Genomic DNA, 24,997 nt, shown 5'->3' on the forward strand with positions numbered 1-24,997 from the left:
AGGCAACCACCAAACATTAAATGTAACTGCAGTTAATTTGGCGGAATTTCGGCAGGAGTGCCAAATTTGGCGGACCCGCCATAATTGGCAGAGCTATCTGGAGTTAACTAAAGTTAGCTGGAGTTTTTCTAGGGGCAAATTGAAGAAACTTTAAATGGCCATAAATTTGGCTAGGAAAGTCGGTTTTGGACGAATTTTTTTTCGATTTTGGGTATTTTTGACCTTTTGAAGCCATGGATGTAGGTCTTACAGCCATCTGAGGTCATTTGCAGAGGTTTTGGAGCCGTGAAAGTTCTAGGAGCCACTAGGGCCCAGTTTTGTGAAGACTGTATAGGGTTGCAGGTATCCATTGGAGGTGATCCAATAGTCAATCCTGAAGGATTCAAGTGTTCTGAATCCATTTTTACCATATATTTCTCCTGTAGATGCTTCTATTTAGCTGTATTTTCAATTTTAGCATTTAATAAAAACAAGGACAAGCCCAGTTGGGAGCTTTGGACCCAGTAGACGTAGCCCTGGAGGGGGTGAACTGCTTTATCAACTTCTTTTGCAATTGTGGTTGATTTATTTTGCAGATCAAATTTGTTTTAATGTGTTAAACAGTAAAAGAAAATAACTCTGCTATGCTTAAATGGGTCATGAACAGCTGAAAATTTCATGTGTTTTCTTTCTGCAAGACATGGAAATCTTTGAAACATGTTTAATTTTGAATTGAATACCTTGCAAACAAATTTCAAGTAGTTTCAAATTCAGATCAAGTTGGTATCAGAGCTCAGGTTTTTTGTGCAAATATCTTCTAACTGTGTTGCAAAGTATTGATGCTTACCAGGTTGAAATTTAAAAGAGGGGAAGGACAGTTGACTAGAGAACGAGAGAATCCTCAATCAAGGAAGGCCAGAGAGCCATCACCTCCACCTTCAATTTCACCCTCAAGAGTCTCAGTAGAAGCTTCAAGGATGTCTGAACATGAAGGAGAAATTCCTATAGAGACAGATCCAAGAGAAGAAGAAAGAGTCTTCAGAAAGGCTTTCTTGGACCTCACTGAAATGGTGAGGATATTGTACGAAGAAAGAAATGAGAAATTGGCTGGAAAAGGGTCCAAACATCCACATGAAGGAGAGGGCTCTTCAGGAGGTAAGAAGGATGATGATCATTCCAAGAAAGGACATGGAGGAAATGGTGATCCACCACCCCCATCTTCAACTTCTTCCTCTTCATCCTCGTCTTCTTATGTTCATAAGCATAGATCCTCTGGAAAAAGTCCTTTTTTGAAGCTTGATGTAAAATTCGAATTACCTATGTTTAATGGTGAAGTGAATGCAGAAAAGCTTGACAACTGGATTAGGTAGTTGGAAGTTTACTTGAGGATCCAGAATATGCATGATGATGCCACAAAGATTCAGTTGGCTTCTTTGAGAATGGATGGAGCAGCATTGATCTGTGGGAGGTCAAGACTAAAGAGGAGATCAAGAAATTTGGTAAGGTTACCTTAACATGGCCTGAATTTCTGTTATCCATTAAAAAACAATTTTATCCTCTTGCTCACATGCAGAAGGCCATTATGAATTGGCAAAATTTCAGACAACTTAAGGGTTAGAGTGTCCAAGACTACACCCAAGAATTGAGGAAAAGAGCTCTCTTGTTCGGGTTAGATTTGCAGATCCAGGAAACCTTGCTGAAATACATTGGTGGCTTGCATAGCTACCTTAGACACACCATCTTGATGTTTAACCCTACTAGCCTGGACGAGGTTTGTGTCCAAGCTACCCATTTAGAGGCAAGGGGAAAAAACACATTTGAAGAGGGTAGAAAAAGCCCCCCAAGGGGAAAAACAAAGAGAAAACCTCCAAGGGAAAGGGAAAAAAGAACGCATCTGTCAAACAAATGAGTGAGAAAGTGATCTGTAAACACTGTTTTAAACCAGGTCATGAGGAGAAAAACTGTTGGAAATTATATCCTGAAAAAAGACCTCAATTTGACAAATCCAAAGGGAAACAGAAAACTGCTGCTACTACATCTACACCACAAGATTTAGGGGAAGATTCAGGTGATGAAACCAAAATTACAGCCATGGGTTTGAAAAACTTGAAGGAAAAAGAAATTGAAACTCAAGCCAGCACTAGTACCTCAAACTGCCATGTACAAGCTCCTAATGAGGAAGAAAGAATTGAACTGTTTCATGTGAGGGTGATTTCAAAACATACTAAAATTGACACACTTTTTGATAGTGGGTCACAAGCAAACCTTATATCAGAGGACTTAGTCAAGCAGCTTAAACTTGAGACTGTTCCACATCCGAAGCCATATCCACTTGGATGGATTTGCAAGGATGCAAATTTACAAGTTTCAAGAAAGTGCACATTGCGCTTTGCAATTACTGCACATTTTATTGACACAATTGAACTTGATGTGGTACCTTTTGATATAGCAAGAATTGTTTTGGGAAGTCCTTACTTGTTTGACAGGAAAGCTATCTTTCATCGCCATGAAAACAAATATCATCTGTTCAAAGATGGCAAGGAGTTCATTGTTAGAGCTCATCGCAAGAAGACAAATATAGCGATGGTGAATGCAAGACAGGTAAAAAGGCTGGTCAATGCAAGTACGAATTTTGTTCTTCTTATGATTAAGCCCAAGGTTGATGTGAATCATGAGTCATTTGACAATTTTGATCCAAAACTTAAATCAGATCTGTATGATGTAGTTGATGCATATCATGAGATGTTTCAGGAGCCAACAGGTTTGCCTCCTAAGAGGGAGATTCAACATGAAATCCATTTGCATCCAGATTGTCCTCGTCCAAACATAGGCATGTACCGCATGTCTATTATGGAGAATGCTGAAATAAAGAAGCAAATCAAGGACTTGTTGGACAAGGGTTTCATAAGGCCAAGTACTTCGCCATGTGGGTCACCGATTGTATTGATTCCAAAGAAAGATGGCACTTGGCGTATGTGTGTTGATTTCAGGGCCTTGAACAAGATAACGATAACAAGATAACGATAAAGAATCGTTACCCACTCCCAAGGATAGATGATTTGCTAGACCAGCTGAAAGATGCTCGATATTTCACTAAGCTAGACTTGCGCAGTGGATATCATCAAGTAAGAATTGAAGAAAGTGACATTTGGAAGACAGCCTTTAAAACCAAACAAGGACTCTTTGAGTGGCTTGTGATGCCGTTTGGTTTGTGCAATGCACCTACAACTTTCATGCGGGTAATGGATGATGTCTTGCGTCCTTTTCTTGATGATTTCGTTATTGTCTACTTAGATGACATCTTAATTTTCAGCAAGTCTAGAGAAGATCATGTCATGCATGTTAGAAAAGTACTTGATGTTTTGAAGAAGAATCAGTTATTTCTTAAAGTGTCAAAGTGTGAATTTGGAAAGACTTCTTTGGTTTATTTGGGACACATAGTAGGAGGAGGTGCTTTGAGAATTGATCCTGCTAAGATTGAGGCTATTGTGAAGTGGCCTACTCCCAAATCCATAACAAAGGTAAGAAGCTTTTTGGGTGCAGCTCAATATTGGAGGAAGTTTATCTCTAACTTCTCTTCTATAGCAGCTCCTATACATGCAGTGACAAGTGTGAAGCATGCTTTCCAATGGGGAGGCAAGCAGCAAAAAGCTTTCGAATCTTTGAAAGAGAAGATTAGTTCAGCTCCAGTCCTTGCATTACCGGATTTGAGACAGCCATTTGAGATACAAACTGGTGCTAGTGATTATGCTATGGGTGCAGTTCTTCTACAACATGGTAAGCCTATTACTTTTCATTCTGAAACTTTTAATGGTTCTGTCGTAAATTATCCTACATATGATAAGGAGTTGTATGCATTGGTACAAAGCGTCAAAAAGTGGAAACACTACTTGATGGGCAAAGAAACTGTTATACATACCGACCATCATCCCTTACAGTACTTGCAATCACAAAGCAAGTTACAACAGTCACGACACTTCAGATGGATGGGCTTCTTGCAACAATTCCATTTGGTAATAAGGTATAAGAAAGGTACTTTGAATAAGGTTGTTGATATGCTTTCAAGGCCTATTATTGGTGCTGTTATTTTACTTAAGAATGATTCCATTGTACATGATAGTTACATAGAACAATATGCATCTGATGAAGACTTTAAAGATGTGTATGCTAACTTGAGTAAAGGGAATCATGTAGAGGAAAATGACTATCACATGCATAACAATTTGCTGTTTCATTTGGGCAAGTTGTGTATACCACAGGGGGAGAGGATAAATGTCATAAGAGAAGCTCATTCTTCTCTTATTGCTGGCCATTTTGGTGTGAGCAAAACAGTTACACATCTACAGAGGTATTGCTATTGGATTCACATGGTAGATTCTGTTTCAAGGTTCATAAGAGGTTTTTCATTATGTGCTACAAGCAAGCCTAGCAACAGGAAGCTTGGTTTGTATACTCCTTTACTGGTACCTTCTAGACCATGGGAGAGCATCTCTATGGATTTTGTAGGAGGTTTGCCAAAATCTCGAAAGCAGCATGATTATTTATTTGTAGTAGTTGATCGTTTCAACAAAATGTGTATACTTATGCCTTGTAAGAAAACTATAACTGCTGAACAAACTGCTGAATTATTTTTTCATCATGTATGGATTCACTTTGGTTTGCTTACTTCCATTATTAGTGGTCCAACCTATGGGAGATGATGGACACAAAGTTGAAGAAAAGTACTACTTTCCATCCGCAAATAGATAGACAAACTGAAGTTGTGAACAGAACCATTGTGCACCTCTTGAGAGGTTATTGCAGCAAGCATCCCAAGCTTTGGGATGAACATTTACACTACATACAACATTCTTACAATCGTGCCAAGCACTCTTCCACAAACACCTCACCGTTTGAAGCTTGTTTTGGTTACTTGCCAAAATCAGCTCTTGATTTCATTCTTGAGAAAGATGTTGCCATTGAGGGACATAGTGACATTGACAAAGCTCGTTCATTCATTGAAATAATTCAGCAAATACATCAGCAAATTCAAGAACAGCTTGAGAAGGGTCAAGGCAAGTACAAGGAAAGACATGACAAGCATAGAGTCGATCACAAGTTTCAAGAAGGAGATGAGGTATGGCTGTACATTAGTAAGGAAAGGATGCAAGGGGAAGGTAAAAAGCTGAAGCCTATTCGTTATGGTCCATTCAAAATCCTCAAGAAGGTTGGAAATAATGCTTTTCAATTAGATTTGCCTTCCTACATGCAAATGTATTCTGTTGTCAATGTGGAGAATTTACGTTTGTATGAACCTTCTTTGATTGCTGATCATGAAAATTTTGTTCAGCTGCCATCTATAGAATATTTCTTGCCAGAATTCTTAGATGAGCTGAAAGAAGATACAATCCTTGATAGAAGGACACGCACTTCAAGGAGGGGCAGTGTATATTATGTTCGGGTTGGTTTCAAAGGCAGCAAACCGAACAAGGCAAAGTGGATGAAGGTGGACAGAGTGAGGGACCTGTACCCTCACCTCTTTAATATGTAGTTGAAGGCTTTTGGGGTCCAAAAGCTTCCCAATGGGGAGGCGTGATCAGGTGCTCATGTCCTAAGTGTCGTAAAATGCTCAAAATTTAAAGTGCTTAGAACTGGTTCAAAGTTGAATTACTGGAAAGTGCTCGTCTTCCCGATTCCGGCGCCGCAAACGGTTCGAAAAACGGTCGTCGTATGAGGAAGTTATGGCAAAAAGAAGAATTTGTCCATAACATTAGAAATTTTAATTCAGCAGTTTGTTCAGCAGTTATAGTTTTCTTACAAGGCATAAGTATACACATTTTGCTGAAACGATCAACTACTACATATAAATAATCATGCTGCTTTCGAGATTTTGGCAAACCTCCTACAAAATCCATAGAGATGCTCTCCCATGGTCTAGAAGGTACCGACAAAGGAGTATACAAACCAAGCTTCCTGTTGCTAGGCTTCCTTGTAGCACATAATGAACAACCTCTTATGAACCTTGAAATAGAATCTACCATGCGAGGCCAATAGCAATATCTCTGTAGATGTGCAACTGTTTTGCTCACACCAAAATGGCCAGCAATAAGAGAAGAATGAGCTTCTCTTATGACATTTATCCTCTCCCCCTGTGGTATACACAACTTGCCCAAATGAAACAACAAATTGTTATGCATGTGATAGTCATTTTCCTCTACATGATTCCCTTTACTCAAGTTAGCATACACATCTTTAAAGTCTTCATCAGATGCATATTGTTCTATGTAACTATCATGTACAATGGAATCATTCTTAAGTAAAGTAACAGCACCAATAATAGGCCTTGAAAGCATATCAACAACCTTATTCAAAGTACCTTTCTTATACCTTATTACCAAATGGAACTATTGCAAGAAGCCCATCCATCTGAAGTGTCGTGACTGTTGTAACTTGCTTTGTGATTGCAAGTACTGTAAGGGCTGATGGTCGGTATGTATAACAGTTTCTTTGCCCATCAAGTAGTGTTTCCACTTTTTGACGCTTTGTACCAACGCATACAACTCCTTATCATATGTAGGATAATTTACAACAGCACCATTAAAAGTTTCAGAATGAAAAGCAATAGGCTTACCATGCTGTAGAAGAATTGCACCCATAGCATAATCACTAGCATCAGTTTGTATCTCAAATGGCTGTCTCAAATCCGGTAATGCAAGGACTGGAGCTGAACTAATCTTCTCTTTCAAAGATTCAAAAGCTTTTTGCTGCTTGCCTCCCCATTGGAAAGCATGCTTCACACTTGTCACTGCATGCATAGGAGCTGCTATAGAAGAGAAGTTAGAGATAAACTTCCTCCAATATTGAGCTGCACCCAAAAAACTTCTTACCTCTGTTATGGATTTGGGAGTAGGCCACTTCACAATAGTCTCAATCTTAGCAGGATCAATTCTCAAAGCACCTCCTCCTACTATGTGTCCCAAATAAACCAAAGAAGTCTTTCCAAATTCACACTTTGACATTTTAAGAAATAACCGATTCTTCTTCAAAACATCAAGTACTTTTCTAACATGCATGACATGATCTTCTATAGACTTGCTGAAAATTAAGATGTCATCTAAGTAGACAATAATGAAATCATCAAGAAAAGGACACAAGACATCATCCATTACCCGCATGAAAGTTGCAGGTGCATTGCACAAACCAAATGGCATCACAAGCCACTCAAAGAGTCCTTGTTTGGTTTTAAAGGCTGTCTTCCAAATGTCACTTTCTTCAATTCTTACTTGATGATATCCACTGCGCAAGTCTAGCTTAGTGAAATATCGAGCATCTTTCAGCTGGTCTAGCAAATCATCTATCCTTGGGAGTGGGTAATGATTCTTTACCGTTATCTTGTTCAAGGCCCTGAAATCAACACACATACGCCAAGTGCCATCTTTCTTTGGAATCAATACAATCGGTGACCCACATGGTGAAGTACTTGGCCTTATGAAACCCTTGTCCAACAAGTCCTTGATTTGCTTCTTTATTTCAGCATTCTCCATAATAGACAAATGGTTGTCGTATGAGGAAGTTATGGCAAGAAGAAGAATTTGTCCATAACATTAGAAATTTTATTTTTTCAGAAAAAAAAATTAAAAAAGGAATATTCCACCGGGCACGAAATCTGAGGCAACCACCAAACATTAAATGTAACTGCAGTTAAGTTGGAGGAATTTTGGCAGGAACGCCAAATTTGGCGGACCCGCCATAATTGGCAGAGCTATCTGGAGTTAACTAATGTTAGCTGGAGTTTTTCTAGGGGCAAACTGGAGAAACTTTAAATGGCCATAACTTTGGCTAGGAAAGTCGGTTTTGGACGATTTTTTTTTTTGATTTTGGATATTTTCAACCTTCTGAAGCCATGGGTGCAGGTCTTACAGCCATCTGAGGTCATTTGCAGAGGTTTTGGAGCCGTGAAAGTTCTAGGAGCCACCAGGGCCCAGTTTTGTGAAGACTGTATAGGGTTGCAGGTCTCCATTGGAGGTGATCCAATAGTCATTCTTGAAGGATTCAAGTGTTCTGAATCCATTTTTACCATATATTTCTCATGTAGATGCTTATATTCAGCTGTATTTTCAATTTGAGCATTTAATAAAAACAAGGACAAGCCCGGGAGCTTTGGACACAGCAGATGTAGCCCTGGAGGGGGTGAACTGCTTTATCAACTTCTTTTGCAATTTTGGTTGATTTATTTTGCAGATCAAATTCATTTTAATGTGTTAAACAGTAAAAAGAAATAACTCTGCTATGCCTAAATGGGTCATGAACAGCTGAAAATTTCATGTGTTTTCTCTCTGCAAGACATGGAAATCTTTTAAACATGTTTAATTTTGAATTGAATACCTTGCAAACAAATTTCAAGTAGTTTCAAATTCAGATCAGTATTAGTGAGTGTCGGTGGTTCATCTTTCCTAATAGCATAATCTATGTCCATCCATCCCAAATGAAGGAGAATCCTCTCCTTCCAAACCTTATAGTTATCTCCCTTAAGTTCGGGAATGTCACAACGAATTTCAGAGAAATTTGTAGGTTGTACAACTGCATCAGAATTAAAAATCACATGCTTATGTTAAAATTGAGGCTTAGATAAAATTTCATGTTTTACCAATGTAAATCATGCTCAAAATTGCATCTAATGACATAAAAATTGCTTGTGGGCTAAATTTTCAATTCAAACAGATTCAATTTTTCATAATTCTGAACTTTATGATAAAACTTATTAATTCATAACTCCTGTGGGTAGGTTATGGAATTTTATCCTAATTAATTACATAAATATAATAAAAATTCCCGTGAGATAAAATTTATTATATTTAGTCTACTTAATTACAATTTAATGTCTAAATAATCTTTATGTGATCTAACCAATCATAATATATAATTTTATTTAATTAAAGATGTTGTGGCTATTCTCTAATTAATTAAAATTATATGGATCACTAGACATTACCCATTATAAATTGCATAAACAAAAATATATATACATGGAAATCAGAAACAATTACCGCACTAATCAAACTCTTAAAAAAAAATTCTTATAAAATTATAAACATTTCTTTAACCAGAGTAAAAAAATGTTCAGTAAAAATGAATAAGTCAAAATAACATTTTAAATAAACTTCATACAAGAGAACTATATGAGTAAAACTGCGATAAATATTAGTATTACTCCAAATGACAACAATAATTCCTTTCTAAAATAAATAAACCTTAAATTCCTTTTTAATGAAAACCTTTAAAATAGTTGATATTTTGGGGAAACGTATTGTTCTTAGTCTACATAAACTTCATGGAGACCAAGAAAACTAATGCGAGAATTAAAATATGCACTAATTTATCCCCAAACTCATTGTCGAGGGTTACACATTGTAACTAACCACAACAACTGCCTTTGTTTTTTATTTGAGAAATAAACTATTTTCGTGCCAAGAATATCTTCTTTAAATAGTGCTGGTGCAATGCTTGGGGATAAGAATCAATGAACCTCACAAATTCCAGCCCGTTCACAGTACACATATTGTTCAAACTTCAACCCCAAAATACACGTAGATCGGGGAGTTTCCGGAGCTTACCGAATGTAAGAACACAGTAAGACGCAAACTATGACAAATACGATATTTTCTAACAAGAAAAAGAAAGCCAGAATCATTCTCCATTCGGCTAAATGCAACTAAATTAAAATTTTCCATGGCTGAGAAAGCGAAACTATTCGGGCATGGAGAGCTTGCAATTTTGCAAGAGGAAGAAAAATAAAAAAAATGATACAGGTCGAAAAATGCACGTTTCCAAGCGATTCCATTAATCCACAAAAATTGCTTTAAATATCATAAAAGACAGGAACTATGAGAAATACCACAGGTATTAACCAGGAAAAGAAAGTAAGATCATTCTCCTTTCGTTTAAAAGCGACTGAATTTGAATTTTCGAGGGGCGAGAAAACAAATTTCTCGGGGCATGGACTGTGATTTTCGTTATCATAACAACATAATTTTGGTAAGCAGAACACACCAAGGCAGAGATAAATGTTACGCTCTAATACCAATGTTAGTTTTTAACAACGATTCTATATGCGGAGTAAAAACTTAAAGAATCATAAAACGGGAATGAAGGTTTAATGCCCAGTAAAAATAAATTACCTCCAGCCATTGATAACGCTCTTGCTGCAAACCAAAACTTTTCCATTACGCTTCCACAGTCCACTTGCTTTCTTGACTGAAAACAACGCTCCAGCTTCAATCCAAGCAAAAGGAAAAGAATACAGAAAGTCTGAAGGCACTTCGAAGCTCTGCTCTTTCAGCTTGATGGTGTAAAAACTGAAGGGATTGAGATGCAAGCTTGGGGACCAAACAGATAAATTTATAGCCAAGCTTCCATCAAGCTTCTGATGGCTATGTGTCAGGTGTTCCATAGATCAAGGTAGAGAACTCCAGATGGAGTAATGGACCACTTCAGAAGCTCCCAACAATAAATTTAGTAACTGTAGTTGATTTCCTTAATTTAAGGAAATTACTGCAGTTGGTTTCCAGAAATTAAGAAAAGACTGCAGTTTACTTCCATAATTGTAGGCAGCAATTGGTAAAAAAATTAATGAAGCTTAACACATATAGGAGAAATAAAATTTCAAGTTTTTTTATTTCACAGCTAAAAAATATATAATTCTTCATGACGGATTTAGTGTCGTATTCTCAAAGAGTAACAGTTGCAAATTTCTAAAAATGGGTTTTTAGCTAGTGTTGTTGTATCTGTCTATTCTCTTTGCTACTTCTCCTCAGATTCAGTTCAGTTTATATACTCATCCTCAATTTTTTGTAAAGGAAGTTTACTTTACTTTTTTAGTAACCTTCTATGAGAATATCTAGATCTTCCAATCCTTGTGCATTTGGTTCTTTCCATCCATGCTATTTTTGTGCATTTGGTTCTTTCAATCTCTACTATTCTGAATGAAGTGTCAATTCGTCATGATATTGTTTTCCTTTATCTAAATTTATAGGTCTTACTTAAATATTTTGAATCTAAAGTTTAATAATTACTAAGTACCACTTCAATAAGAAATTTTAGTAATTACTAGGTACAAAGTTCATTTTCTTATTTGCCTTTTTTTTCAGGCTACAGTTTATATTTAAATTAAAATAATACTTTATATATTTGAATTAAATTTTAGTAATTACTAAGTACAAAGTTCATTTTCTTATCTGCCTTTTTTTCAGGCTACAGTTTATATTTAAATTAAAATAATACTCTATATATTTGAATTAAACTAGTATAATATAAGGAAAACATTAAATCCTCCCCAAAAGATTTAATTTAAAAATGTTTTAAATATAAACTAATATTTTATATATTTGAATTAAAATAGTGTAATATAAGGAAAACACTAAATCCTCCTCAAAAAATTTAATTAAAAAATGTATATCTTAAAACATTTATTACCTTCTATATTAAGAATGCGCTAAAACCTGCCTAAAAACATTGTTTTTTTGGCTTGTGAAGTGAGCTTTGTTATGTTATAACTATAGAGATTAGGTGAGGATCTCTACACTGAAATTTACGAACCGAATTTGTGTACTTATATTTTGGATTCCCAATTTGTTAATCTCAGTGTCAGTTTAACATTTCATCAAAAAAAAATTTGACAAAAAAATTTATTAGGGCTTTTTAAGATAAACGTATCATGTTATAGCTATAGAGATTAGGTGAGGATCTTTACACTCAAATTTAGGAACCGATTTTGTGTACTTATATTTTGGATTCTCAATTTGTTTTTTTTTTTTTTTTTTTTTTTTTTCAGAGGGAAAATCAACATATGGTCGAGGCCAGCAGATTTTTACAACATATGGCCGAAGCCAGCAAATTTTTACAGCATATGGCCGAAACCAGCAGAATTTCAGAAATTTACGGCATAGCCGTCGTCCATAAGGCCGAAACCAGCACCAAAGAGCGGTCCACAGATGCCGCAGGATTCGATCCCGGCTGGGCGGAGTGAAAGCCTTCCGCCCTAGCCGTCTAATCATGCACGTCGCGTGCACAGGATTCCCAATTTGTTAATGTCACGGTTAGTTTCACATTTCATAAAAAAAATTGGGAAAAAAATTTATCAGGTTTTTTAAAGATAAAAGTATCATTGTGTTGATACTATTTGATAAAGTAATAAAATTTTAAATTTCTTTTAATTAATGACTCAAAATATATTATTCATGGTAATTGTATTTCTTAAGTGATTAATATATTTATCAATTTTTTTGAGATAAAAGTATCATTGTGTTAATATTTATTTATAAATTAATAAAATTTTAAATTGCTTTTAATTATGGCTCAAAATGTTTTCTTATTCATAGTAATTGTATTTTTTAGGTGATCTCTTCATCTTGCATTTCTCTGTGGTAAAAGTGGTAAATATTTAATAAAAAAATAGTTTTGGGCACACAAAAATAGTTGTGTTTCTGTGTTTTTCCACTTCTTTAACTTTGCCTATTTAATATTAGTCACTTTGTTAATCTTAACTAATTTTATGTCAAATTTTGTTTATGGTGAAATAATTTTCCAAATGCTATATCACTATATTTTACATTTTTAAAAACAATAGCAAGTTATAACTTTCAATAAAATAAAATTTAAAAATAAATAATGAAAATTTGATTAACCAATAATCCAAAACAAAAACAACCTTGTAAAAATGCACATTCATCTTAAAAGCAAGTTTCGAACTATATTTATATTCTAATAATAAATTAAACAACCTTGTAAAAATGCACATTCATCTTAAAAGCAAGTTGCGAACTATATTTACATTCCAATAGTAAATTATATAGATGGTAAATTATATAGTCTAGTTTAATTAATAAAAAAATATAAATATTTTTCACATCATAATCTTGAATGGTATAATTTGTAAAATTTATTTATAATTTAATATTTTGTGAAATCGAAAAATATTTTAAAACTTTATATAAAAAAATTAATCTTTGATTTTTTGTTTTGTTTGTCAAATGGTCTGAGTTTATAGGAGATTACATTAGACTTGATTTGTAGCTTGAGAATCCCTGACCAGAAACATCTAAACCATCAAAGTTACCCAGGATCACCCGGCATAAACCACACCAATCTAAAACATCTAACCCGTCAAAATCACCCAATATCACACCCGGCTTAAACCACACTAACCTAAATTTACACCTGGTAGACAATTAATTGTTTGACTTTATGGTTGGCCAAAAATTTCTTTTATGTGATTTCTACGGAAAGACTTTGCTTAATTCATTATGGATCACAGAAGCACCAACCTAAAATTTCTCTTATGTGATTTCTGCTGAAAGACTTTGCTTAATTCATTATGGATCACAGAAGCACCAACCTAAATTTACACCTGGTAGACAATGAATGGTTTGACCTTATGAACCACACTCGTTGGTTCGAAAAAGGTCAGCGAAAAATTTCTCTTATGTGATTTATATCTAAGGACTTTGCTTAAATCATTATAGATCACAGAGGAAATTATCTAATATTGTTAAAGAGAGATTCCATACAGGCTGGCAAAATTTTTTTATGCTAATGGAAAAACCTGTGAGCAATTTATGAAACCAACGTTTCAGACTAGCTAGGTGAGTCCATCATCAGGGCAATGAGAAGAAGAGAGAGATGAGAGAATTATGAAGCTATTAATAGATGAATAGAAAGATATCTGCTAGCTTATAATGTCGGCCTGATTGATTTACACTTATTAATTAATTAATTAATTTATAGATTTTATTATTATTATTATTATTATTATTATTTTATTTATTTTGTTTTTATTTGTTTATTTATTTTATTATTAATATATATATATATATTTTTTAGGTTAAGACTAAACTAAGTACGCACGGGGAATTGAACCAGTGACCTATCGCAAGGAGTGCCTTAACAACGCACCCATTCGTTGTCAATCCAAAGCCCCGTGGGCATTTTATTATTAATATTATATATATATATATATATTATTTTATTTTATTATTTTATTATTAATTAATTTATTATTATAATTATTATTTATATCCCCTCTTTTTATTTCTTTATTTTCTTTTTCCTTCTTCTCTTTAATACAATTAAATCATTATTCTTATTATTAGTTCTTTACTAGTTATTTTATTATTGTTATACATATTATTATTGCTAATAATATCATCCTTATTATTTTTATTATTATAAATATTATAAATTATTATTCCTATTATAATTATTATTCTTATTCTTTTATGATTATTAAAATTGTTATTATAAAGATATTATAATAACCATTTTAATTATATTGTAATTATTATTCCTATAATTATTGTAATTAATTTTGAATTGTCAAATGTTGTAATTATTATGCCTATTATAATTATTATTCTTATTCTTTATGATTATTAAAATTGTTATTATAAAGATATGATAATAACAATTTTAATTATTATTGTAATTAATATTATGATTATTATTCCTATTAAAATTATTATTCTTATTCTTGTTATTATAAAGATATTATAATAACAGTTTTGATTATTATTGTAATTAATATTGTAATTATTATTCTTATTATTATTCTAATTAATTTTGAATTGTCAAGTGTTGTAATTATTATTCTTATTCTTTATGATTATTAAAATTGTTATTATAAAGATATTATAATAACAATTTTGATTATTATTATAATTATTATTGTAATTATTATTCCTATTATAATTAGTATTCTTATTCTATATGATTATTAAAATTGTTATTATAAAGATTTTATAATTATATATATATATATATATATATATTTTATTTTTTTTATTATATATATATATATATATATATATTTTAATGTTATTTAAATTATGTGAAATGTTATATAAATGAGTTATTTGTTCTGAAATAGTTTAAATTGTAGAATTTATTATTTGCATTTATTTATTTAATTGATTATTTAAATTATGAATTGTCAAATGTTATCAAAAGGGAGTATTAGATTAGTTTAAAGTTTTTTTCATTTTATTTAATAAGGGTTTCCAGGTACTACTTAGTTTAAGACCGTCATCCCTATTCATATTATTGGAGGATTTCTCAATTTCAATTGCCTCTTTAACTCTTCTTTTTAAATAATGGTCTTCCTTATGGATTAATTTAGCTTGTTCCATACAAATATAGTGAGAAGAGGAACAAGCGTGCTCTGCTAGACCTGATTTATCCGACCTATTTCTAGTAATATCATTAATGTGTTCTTTTAATCTTACTCCAAAGGATCTCCCTGTTTCACCTATATAAACTTTACCGCAAGAACAGGGAATCGAGTAAACTCCTTTGTGATTTTTTGGGTCTATTGAGTCCTTAGCCGACTCAAACATGTTTTTTATGGTGTTAGGGGGCGTGAAAGCAACCATAATGTTATGCTTAGCGAGAACTCTGGCAATTTTATCTGTGGTTCCTTTAATATAGGGTAAGGAGATTCTAGGGTTTTCAAGGGATTTTCTTTTTTGTTTATTGGTTATGGAATCTTTAATTATTTTCTGGATAGTGTGATTTTGATAGCCATTGCTTAAAAAGACTTCATGGAGATGGATAAGTTCTTCTTCTAAATGTTCAGGGTCAGAGATTCTAGAGGCTCTCGTGGCTAGGGTTTTGATGACACCAACTTTTTGCTTTGGATGGTGGTGGGAGTTTGAATGAAGATATCTGTCAGTGTGTGTCTGCTTTCTGAAGACCTGGTGGCTTAGCTTGCCATTTTTCTTGGTAAGGAGGACATCTAAGAAGGGGAGCTGGTTGTCTTTTTCGATTTCAATGGTGAATTTTATGTGTTTAGATAGGCTATTTATATGAGATAAAAATTCTTTCAACTTGTCCAAACCATGGCTCCATTTAGCAAAAATGTCATCTACATATCATTTCCATTCTTCAGGGGTAAAGGGGAAAGACCTAAGGGCCATTTGCTCAAAGTGTTCCATGTAAAGATTGGCAATTAATGGTGATAATGGAGAACCCATTGCAACGCCATGAGTTTGCTCATAGATTTTTCCCTTAAAACTAAAGTATGAAGATTTAAGGCAAATGCTTATTAGTTCCACCGTTTCAAGGTCTGTAATTTTCTTCAATACTTCTAAGGCTTCATCTACTGGAATCATAGTGTAGAGAGACACTACGTCAAAGCTAACCATTAGGTCATTGTCATTAAATTCTAGGTTTTTGATCCATTCTATGAAGGAAGGGGAATCTTTGATGTAAGAGGGAGTGTTACCGGATAAAGGTCTAAGTTTGCTGGCTAGATATTTAGCTAACCAATAAGTGGGAGATCCTATAGTGTTTACTATAGGTCTTAAAGGAACACCAGTTTTATGGATTTTAGGCACTCCATAAATTCTAGGGATAATGGCATTGTTAGGTATTAATCTGTTCTTAATGGTGGCATCAAGAGAGGAGCTTTTAATTTTGTTACTTACTTGGCGAAGAATTTTGCTGCTAGGATCTTTGTTCAAAACTCTATAACAGCCACTATTGTTTAAGTGTTCTTCCATTTTATGCTCATAATCAGTCCTATTCATGATAACAGTGGCATTACCTTTGTCGGCTTTTAAGATTATAATGTTTTTGTTATTCTTGATGTTTTTTAGGGCTATGGCTTCTTCTTTGGATATGTTGCTGGGGGGAGGTCTGGCATTTCTAAGAATTCTGGAAACATCTTGTCTTATTTCTTCCGCTGTATTTTGGTCATTGTTTTTTATAATGACTTCAATGTTACTTATGATGTCAGAAATAGGAATTTTGGCTGGGGATAATGCAAAATTTAAACCTTTTTCAAGAAGCAGTTTTAAGTTGTCATCTAACACTAGCTGAGAAAGATTAACTACTATAGATTTTTTGCTAAGGTTGTTAAGAGAATTCGAGGAGTTCTTGATATGGCCGCAGGCAGCAGCATGAGAAGCATCGTTATTTTGCTGAGTTGAGCTATCTGAAAGGGCGCTGGAATTATTACAAGTGGCTACATCTTTAGCAGTCCCAAAAGACTTCAGCAATTCTTTGTTAGGCGCATGCTCAAGCTCTTGCTGCGTGGAGACAAGCTCTTGAACCTTCTGCGCAGGATCAATGTTGTCAAACTGCGTGATATTGGCATCTACGTTAATATGCTCCTGCGTATTGTTGATGGAGGGACTACTGCCCAGGTCACACAGCGTATTGCAAGAATCATTATTTTTCTGCGCAATGTTGCTGGAGGGACAGCTGCCCAGGTTCGAATTTATATGCAGATCATGTGTGCTGTTTATATCACAGATATGAGGATTGGGAAGAGCGCAAGGTTTTTGGCGATTTAAAGGGGAATCTACAGAATTATTATAGAGGTTAAAGTTTCTCAGAGAGTTAAGTTTTCTGGTTTTATTGGCAAGAGTAAAATCAAAAAATCTCTCAGCTTTGGCGAAAGTGAGGGCGTCTAGGTATTGCCAGAGATCAGAGCTAAGAGTTGAAGACAGTAAAAGGTGTAAACCCAGAAGATTTTTAGATGTTTTAATTAATTGAAATCTGGCAAATTTGATCTCATGTTTTATGAGGGTTTTACTAAGTTTATTAAAAAGAGAAATGTTACGACCACGATTAAGCGGATGGCTGCATTTGGCGAAATTTGGAGTGAGGTTTTCATCTCTGCATTGCTTTAGAAATATGAGATTGGATAGGTTTCTATCTCTTGACATTCTCATCTTCTCAAAATATAGAGCATTGTTCAGAATGTCCCTTCCATGGTGGGACTTAATGGTGTTAAAGAGAGATTCCATACAGGCTGGAAGAATTTTTTTATGCTAATGGAAAAACCTGTGAGCAATTTATGAAACCAACGTTTTAGACTAGCTAGGTGAGTCCATCATCACGGCAATGAGATCTGTATTTTGAGAAGAGAGAGATGAGAGAATTATGAAGCTATTAATAGATGAATAGAAAGATATCTGCTAGCTTATAATGTCGGCCTGATTGATTTACACTTATTAATTAATTAATTAATTTATAGATTTTTATTATTATTATTTATTTATTATTTTGTTTTTATTTATTTATTTATTTTATTATTATTATTTTTATTTTATATAATTTTTTTGATTTTTTGACTTTATTTTTATTTTATTTATTTATTTATTATTATAATTATTATTTATATCCTCTCTTTTTATTTATTTATTTTTTTCTTTTTCCTTCTCTTTAATACAATAAAATCATTATTCTTAGTTCTTTATTAGTTATTTTATTATTGTTATACATATTATTATTGCTAATAATATCATCCTTATTATTTTTATTATTATAAATATTATAAATTATTATTCCTATTATAATTATTATTCTTATTCTTTATGATTATTAAAATTGTTATTATAAAGATATTATAATTATATATATATTTTTATGTTATTTAAATTAAGTGATATGTTATATGAATGAGTTATTTGTTCTTAAATAGTTTAAATTGAAGAAATTATTATTTGCATTTATTTATTTAATTAATTATTTAAATTTTGAATTGTCAAATGGTGTAATTATTATTCCTATTATAATTATTATTCTTATTCTTTTATGATTATTAAAATTGTTATTATAAAGATATTATAATAACAATTTTAATTATTATTGTAATTATTATTCCTATAATTATTGTAATTAATTTTGAATTGTTAAATGTTGTAATTATTATGCCTATTATAATTATTATTCTTATTCTTTATGATTATTAAAATTGTTATTATAAAGATATTATAATAACAATTTTAATTCTTATTGTAATTATTATTGTAATTAATATTATGATTATTATTCCTATTAAAATTATTATTCTTATTCTTTATGATTATTAAAATTGTTATTATAAAGATTTTATAATTATATATATATATATATATATATATATATATATATATTATTATTATTATTATTATTATTATTATTAATATTATTATTATTATTATTTTTAATGTTATTTAAATTATGTGAAATGTTGTATAAATGAGTTATTTGTTCTGAAATAGTTTAAATTGTAGAATTATTTATTAGCATTATTTATTTAATTGATTATTTAAATTATGAATTGTCAAATGTTATCAAAAGGGAGTATTAGATTAGTTTAAAGTTTTTTTCATTTTATTTAATAAGGGTTTCCAGGTACTACTTAGTTTAAGACCGTTATCCCTATTCATATTATTGGAGGATTTCTCGATTTCAATTGTCTCTTTAACTCTTCTTTTTAAATAATGGTCTTCCTTATGGATTAAGTTAGCTTGTTCCATACAAATATACTGAGAAGAGGAACAAGCGTGCTCTGCTAGAAATAGGTCGGATAAATCAGGTCTAGCAGAGCACGCTTGTTCCTCTTCTCACTATATTTGTATGGAACAGGCTAAATTAATCCATACAGGAAGACCATTATTTAAAAAGAAGAGTTAAAGAGGCAATTGAAATTGAGAAATCCTCCAATAATATGAATAGGGATGACTGTCTTAAACTAAGTAGTACTTGGAAACCCTTATTAAATAAAATGAAAAAAACTTTAAACTAATCTAATACTCCCTTTTGATAACATTTGACAATTCATAATTTAAATAATCAATTAAATAAATAAATGCTAATAAATAATTCTACAATTTAAACTATTTCAGAACTAATAATTCATTTATACAACATTTCACATAATTTAAATAACATTAAAAAAATAATAATATTAATAATAAAATAAAATAATATATATATATATATATATATATATATATATAATAACAATTTTAATAATCATATAGAATAAGAATAATAATTACAATATTAATAACAATAATAATTATAATAATAATCAAAATTGTTATTATAATATCTTTATAATAACAATTTTAATAATCATAAAGAATAAGAATAATAATTATAATAGGAATAATAATTACAACACTTGACAACTCAAAATTAATTACAATAATAATAGGAATAATAATTACAATAATAATTAAAACTGTTATTATAATATCTTTATAATAACAATTTTAATAATCATAAAGAATAAGAATAATAATTTTAATAGGAATAATAATCATAATATTAATTACAATAATAATTAAAATGGTTATTATAATATCTTTATAATAACAATTTTAATAAGCATAAAGAATAAGAATAATAATTATAATAGGCATAATAATTACAACATTTGACAATTCAAAATTAATTACAATAATTATAGGACTAATAATTACAATAATAATTAAAATTGTTATTATAATATCTTTATAATAACAATTTTAATAATCATAAAAGAATAAGAATAATAATTATAATAGGAATAATAATTACACCATTTGACAATTCAAAATTTAAATAATTAATTAAATAAATAAATGCAAATAATAATTTCTTCAATTTAAACTATTTAAGAACAAATAACTCATTCATATAACATATCACTTAATTTAAATAACATAAAAATATGTATATAATTATAATATCTTTATAATAACAATTTCAATAATCATAAAGAATAAGAATAATAATTATAATAGGAATAATAATTTATAATATTTATAATAATAAAAATAATAAAGATGATATTATTAGTAATAATAATATGTATAACAGTAATAAAATAACTAATAATAAGAATAATGATTTAATTGTATTAAAGAGAAGGAGGAAAAAGAAAAAAAATAAAAATAAAGAAATAAATAAAGAAATAAAAAGAGAGGATATAAATAATAATTATAATAATAAATTAATTAATAATAAAATAATAATAAAATAAATAAATAAATAATAAAAATAAAAATTAAAAATTAAAAAAAATAATATAAAATAATAATAATATTAATAATAATAATAAATCTATAAATTAATTAATTAATTAATTAATTAATAAGTGTAAATCAATCAGGGAGACATTATAAGCTAGCAGATATCTTTCTATTCATCTATTAATAGCTAGCTTCATAATTCTCTCATGTCTCTCTTCTCAAAATACAGATCTCATTCTCATTGCCCTGATGATGGACTCACCTAGCTAGTCCCAAACGTTGGTTTCATAAATTGCTCACAGGTTTTTCCATTAGCATAAAAAAATTATCTAATATTATTTATCAAATTTAATTGTTTAACTTAATTAATATTGTTAAATCTAAGACTTTTTTCCATTAGCATAAAAAAATTATCTAATATTATTTATCAAATTTAATTGTTTAACTTAATTAATATTGTTAAATCTAAGACTTTTGTACGCTGGTTTCATAAATTGCTCACAAGTTTTTCCATTAGCATAAAAAAATTATCTAATATTATTTATCAAATTTAATTGTTTAACTTAATTAATATTCTTAAATCTAAGACTTTTGTGATCCATAATGTACATATAAATCTTTAGAATTAATCACATTAGATTTGGTCGTTTCTAACCAACTAATATGGTTCATCTTCATGACAAATTTGATATTTCCAATCAACTAATATGGTTCCTGAGAAAATGAAAAATCAAATTTAACAAATATTCTCATAAATCTATGTACACTTAAATTTACTTATTTAAATTAATTAATATTATTTATTAAATTTTAAAATCTTATCAAAACCAAAAAACATTCAAAGGTGCCATGCCGAGGCAGCGTTAAACCTACGTTGTTTTAATTATTTATTAAATTTTAAAATATTCTCAAATTTGTTTTTTCTTCAAAATTCAAATTTTAAAATATTTTCATATTTGTTTTTTTTTTCAAAGTTACTGTGCAGAGGCCTCCTTAAATCCCTGTGCACATAAATATTCTCAAATTTGTTTTATTTTCAAAGTTACTGTGCAGAGGCATCCTTCAATCTCTGTGCACAAAAATATTCTCAAATTTGTTTTATTTTCAAAGTTACTGTGCAGAGGCATCCTTAAATCGCTGTGCACAAAAATATTCTCAAATTTGTTTTTTTCTCGAAGTTACCCTGCACTTAAATCCATCCATTGACCTGTTCTAAGTAAAATGGAGACTGGAAATATTGATGGCCGGAGTCAGGTGGAGAGGAATCGGCAAAGGTGCCAAATCCTTAGCTCCTCAGATTACGCAGGTTCCACATGGTTGGTAATGTTCAACGAGTGATCAGGAGGAGTGAGGAAATCCCAAAGCTGTAGCGTTGAGATCTTTGATGTTGGAACCAAAGAGGCATCGGAGTGGGATCAAGGGATTCCCTCATCAACGATCTCAACACAGCTTTGAGATTTTGGCGTTACTACTTTCCAAGAATGAAAATGGGTGGTTTTTCTGCAATTCCATTGTTGAGCTCGAGGAAAAAAGAAAAGTTGATAGGGCAGGATTCCATAAGTTGGGTTTGATTTTATGTTTTGTGGAAGGGTAGTTTTTATTTTTAAGTAGTTTTTTCGTTTATGGGAACAAAAATTATTTTTTTTAATTGGAGGGTTAAAGTGAGGTTGTTGGAATTAAGTTATCTCATATATATATATATTTACTTCAGAGTTTAAAATTAAGTTATCTCATATATATATTTACTTCAGAGTTTAGAAGGCTAGAAACCAATCGAAGAATATTTAGTAAGAGTTTAGAAGGCTAAAAGCCAATGGAAGAATATTTAGTAAGACATTATAGCTCATCATGATGTCACTAGCCCAGATTTGAACTTAGATAGGGAAAATAAATCCTGAGTTGGAAAAACAGCAGTCATTCCACCCAACAGCTATAAATACCCCAATCTACCTCTTTTCATAAGATTTGAGTCAATAACTTAATGAAACTAAACCCTACATCAACAAACTGATTTACTTTTCACTGTAATGATGACAAACTAATTTATTTGTAGTTTTTCACAAGTATTCAAATGATGTGACCAGCCAACAACCTTGTGTGTGTTTATTTTAATAGTGAGAAAACCTATAGTAACTCTGTGGTCAAACCAAAAGCAAGTAGAACCATCTCTGGCTGCTATCAAAGAATTTGTGGACTGACTCATTACCTTTATTTAAAGAAAACCATGCAGCTTGGAATGATACCTTAGTAAAGTGGCAGGCTTTCACTCTGCTAGGTGCTTCTAGATCTTGGATCCTTAATCTATTTCTCAAAAAAAACGCTTAGCAAACTAAAACAGTTTTAGAACATACTCCAAGCAATCAATAACTTTTTGTGTTGTGTCGTATATGAGAAAAATACTCGGGGTTGGTTTTTATATTTTTATATTTAATTTTTAAATAACTTCTTCGATTATTTTCTGTGCCAATTTCAGATGGGATTCCAGATATCAAATGAATGAACTGCTCAAGAATTAAAGGATTAAGGGCGGGATAATGCTGCCTACATACGGGAAAGTGGCGTGTATACTGTATGAATATAGAGAAATAGGCAAAGCATATTTATTCTGTTAATATTCTTAGCAAATCAAGCACTGTATTTGACTGGTTGCCTCATGTTTAGTGAGAGCAATTCCTGGAATATTCTTGTTAATATTCTTATCTGCAAGAAGCGGAATGGATAGCTGCTGGATATGTTCCCCATTTAATAATTACTTGAAAATTGAGTCAGATGAATCTACCAAACGATATTATGGAGCAAATATGGTGTCTATTCAAGATCCACCATCTCTTAGGAATTGACCCTCACACTCATGGTGGACATAACAGATTTTGAGGTATTTAGAATTAGAATTAAGATTTAATGTAAAAGCGTTTAAACCAGATAAGATTTGCACTCCATTAGAATAGCATACAATACTTACTCACGCTATGATCCTCATTATTTTTCACACTCGACTTAACTTTATGTATGTTATCTGATATACAGTCCTGAAACTACTAGGGAAGATGCTTTAAATCCTATTAAGGGCACCCTGGATCTTTCCCTCAGCGAATGGAATTGGAAGTTCTTATGGACTCGTTGCCTCTCTAAACTTAGCCATGAGAATGTGATTCTCATCTCTGGATAGCGTTATGTATTTGCAGGTGGGGGTATATATATTTATTTGTCAACCGCTATTTCATTGGGTCAGGGTTTTATATTTGCTTTAATATGTTTAGCTCTGATGACTCGTTAAAATTTCCTCATAAAAGTTGAGGGTGGGAGGTTGAGGCTGGGAGGTTGAGTGAATTTTGCACAATCTTGTTGCGTAGTTTAATGGGTAAAAAATTGTGAATTTTTAAGTGTTTTGCAAAATATTCAATTATTTTCAATTGAGAATTTCTTAAAATATAATATTTACTAGTACAATCACATTAAAGTCAAAGTTGCTGATATATCAAGTATTTTACTTTGGTAGTGCTAGTTCAGGGTTGAAATGTATGGGGAAGATTATTACACCATGGTTAACTATGGGCAAGTTATGTTTGAAAAGGGTTTACTATGGTCTAACATATGATTAATTATGGGTGACCATGGTTGACTATGGTTGAATATAGTTCTCTACATTTAACTATAGTTAACTATGGTGGACCATGTTGACCATGTTTAATATAGTTGACAGTGGTTGAGTATAATTGACTATGTAAGAGTACAGCTGACCATGGTTGATCTAATTGACTATGTAAGAGTATAGTTGACTATTTTTGCAACTATGGTTGACAATGGTAAACCATGGTTGAGTGTCGTTGACCACATTGACCATGGTTGATTATAGTTTACTATGGTCAACTTTGGTTGAATATGGTCAACATTTGGTTGACAAGGGTTTATTATGGTTGAGATATGAGTGACTATGGCTAAATGCGATAGACCACAATGTTTGACAACGTTTTACCACATTTGACTTTATGGTTACCCATGAAAACTATAATTGACTATGGTTGAAAATGCTTAACCATAGTGACTATGTTGCCCTTGTTGACCAAGGTCGACTATGGTAAACCATGTTGACCATGATTGTCCACGTTTAGCTATAATTGACTATGATAGTCTATGGTTGGCCATGATTGAGTATAATTGACTATGAAAGACTATAGTTAATTGTCTTTGACTATAATTGATTATGGTTGACAATAATGGTAGTTGAGTACCCTTGAGCTTATGTTGACTATATATTT

General features: G+C 31.5%; 1 long non-coding RNA gene across 1 annotated transcript; it reads left to right on the forward strand.

The window, feature by feature from the left end:
* Positions 1-21,920: 21,920 nt before the first annotated feature.
* LOC149246621 (uncharacterized) lies at positions 21,921-24,033 on the forward strand. Its single transcript, XR_016265578.1, has 3 exons — positions 21,921-22,229; positions 23,212-23,613; positions 23,766-24,033. It is a non-coding gene; the product is annotated as an uncharacterized LOC149246621 (long non-coding RNA).
* The last annotated feature ends 964 nt before the right edge of the window (positions 24,034-24,997 follow it).

This window comes from Pinus tabuliformis, chromosome 7 (assembly GCF_031772625.1).
Source record: "Pinus tabuliformis cultivar Carrire ecotype Pingquan chromosome 7, CPIR1, whole genome shotgun sequence".
In the NCBI taxonomy this organism is placed as follows: Eukaryota; Viridiplantae; Streptophyta; class Pinopsida; order Pinales; family Pinaceae; genus Pinus; species Pinus tabuliformis.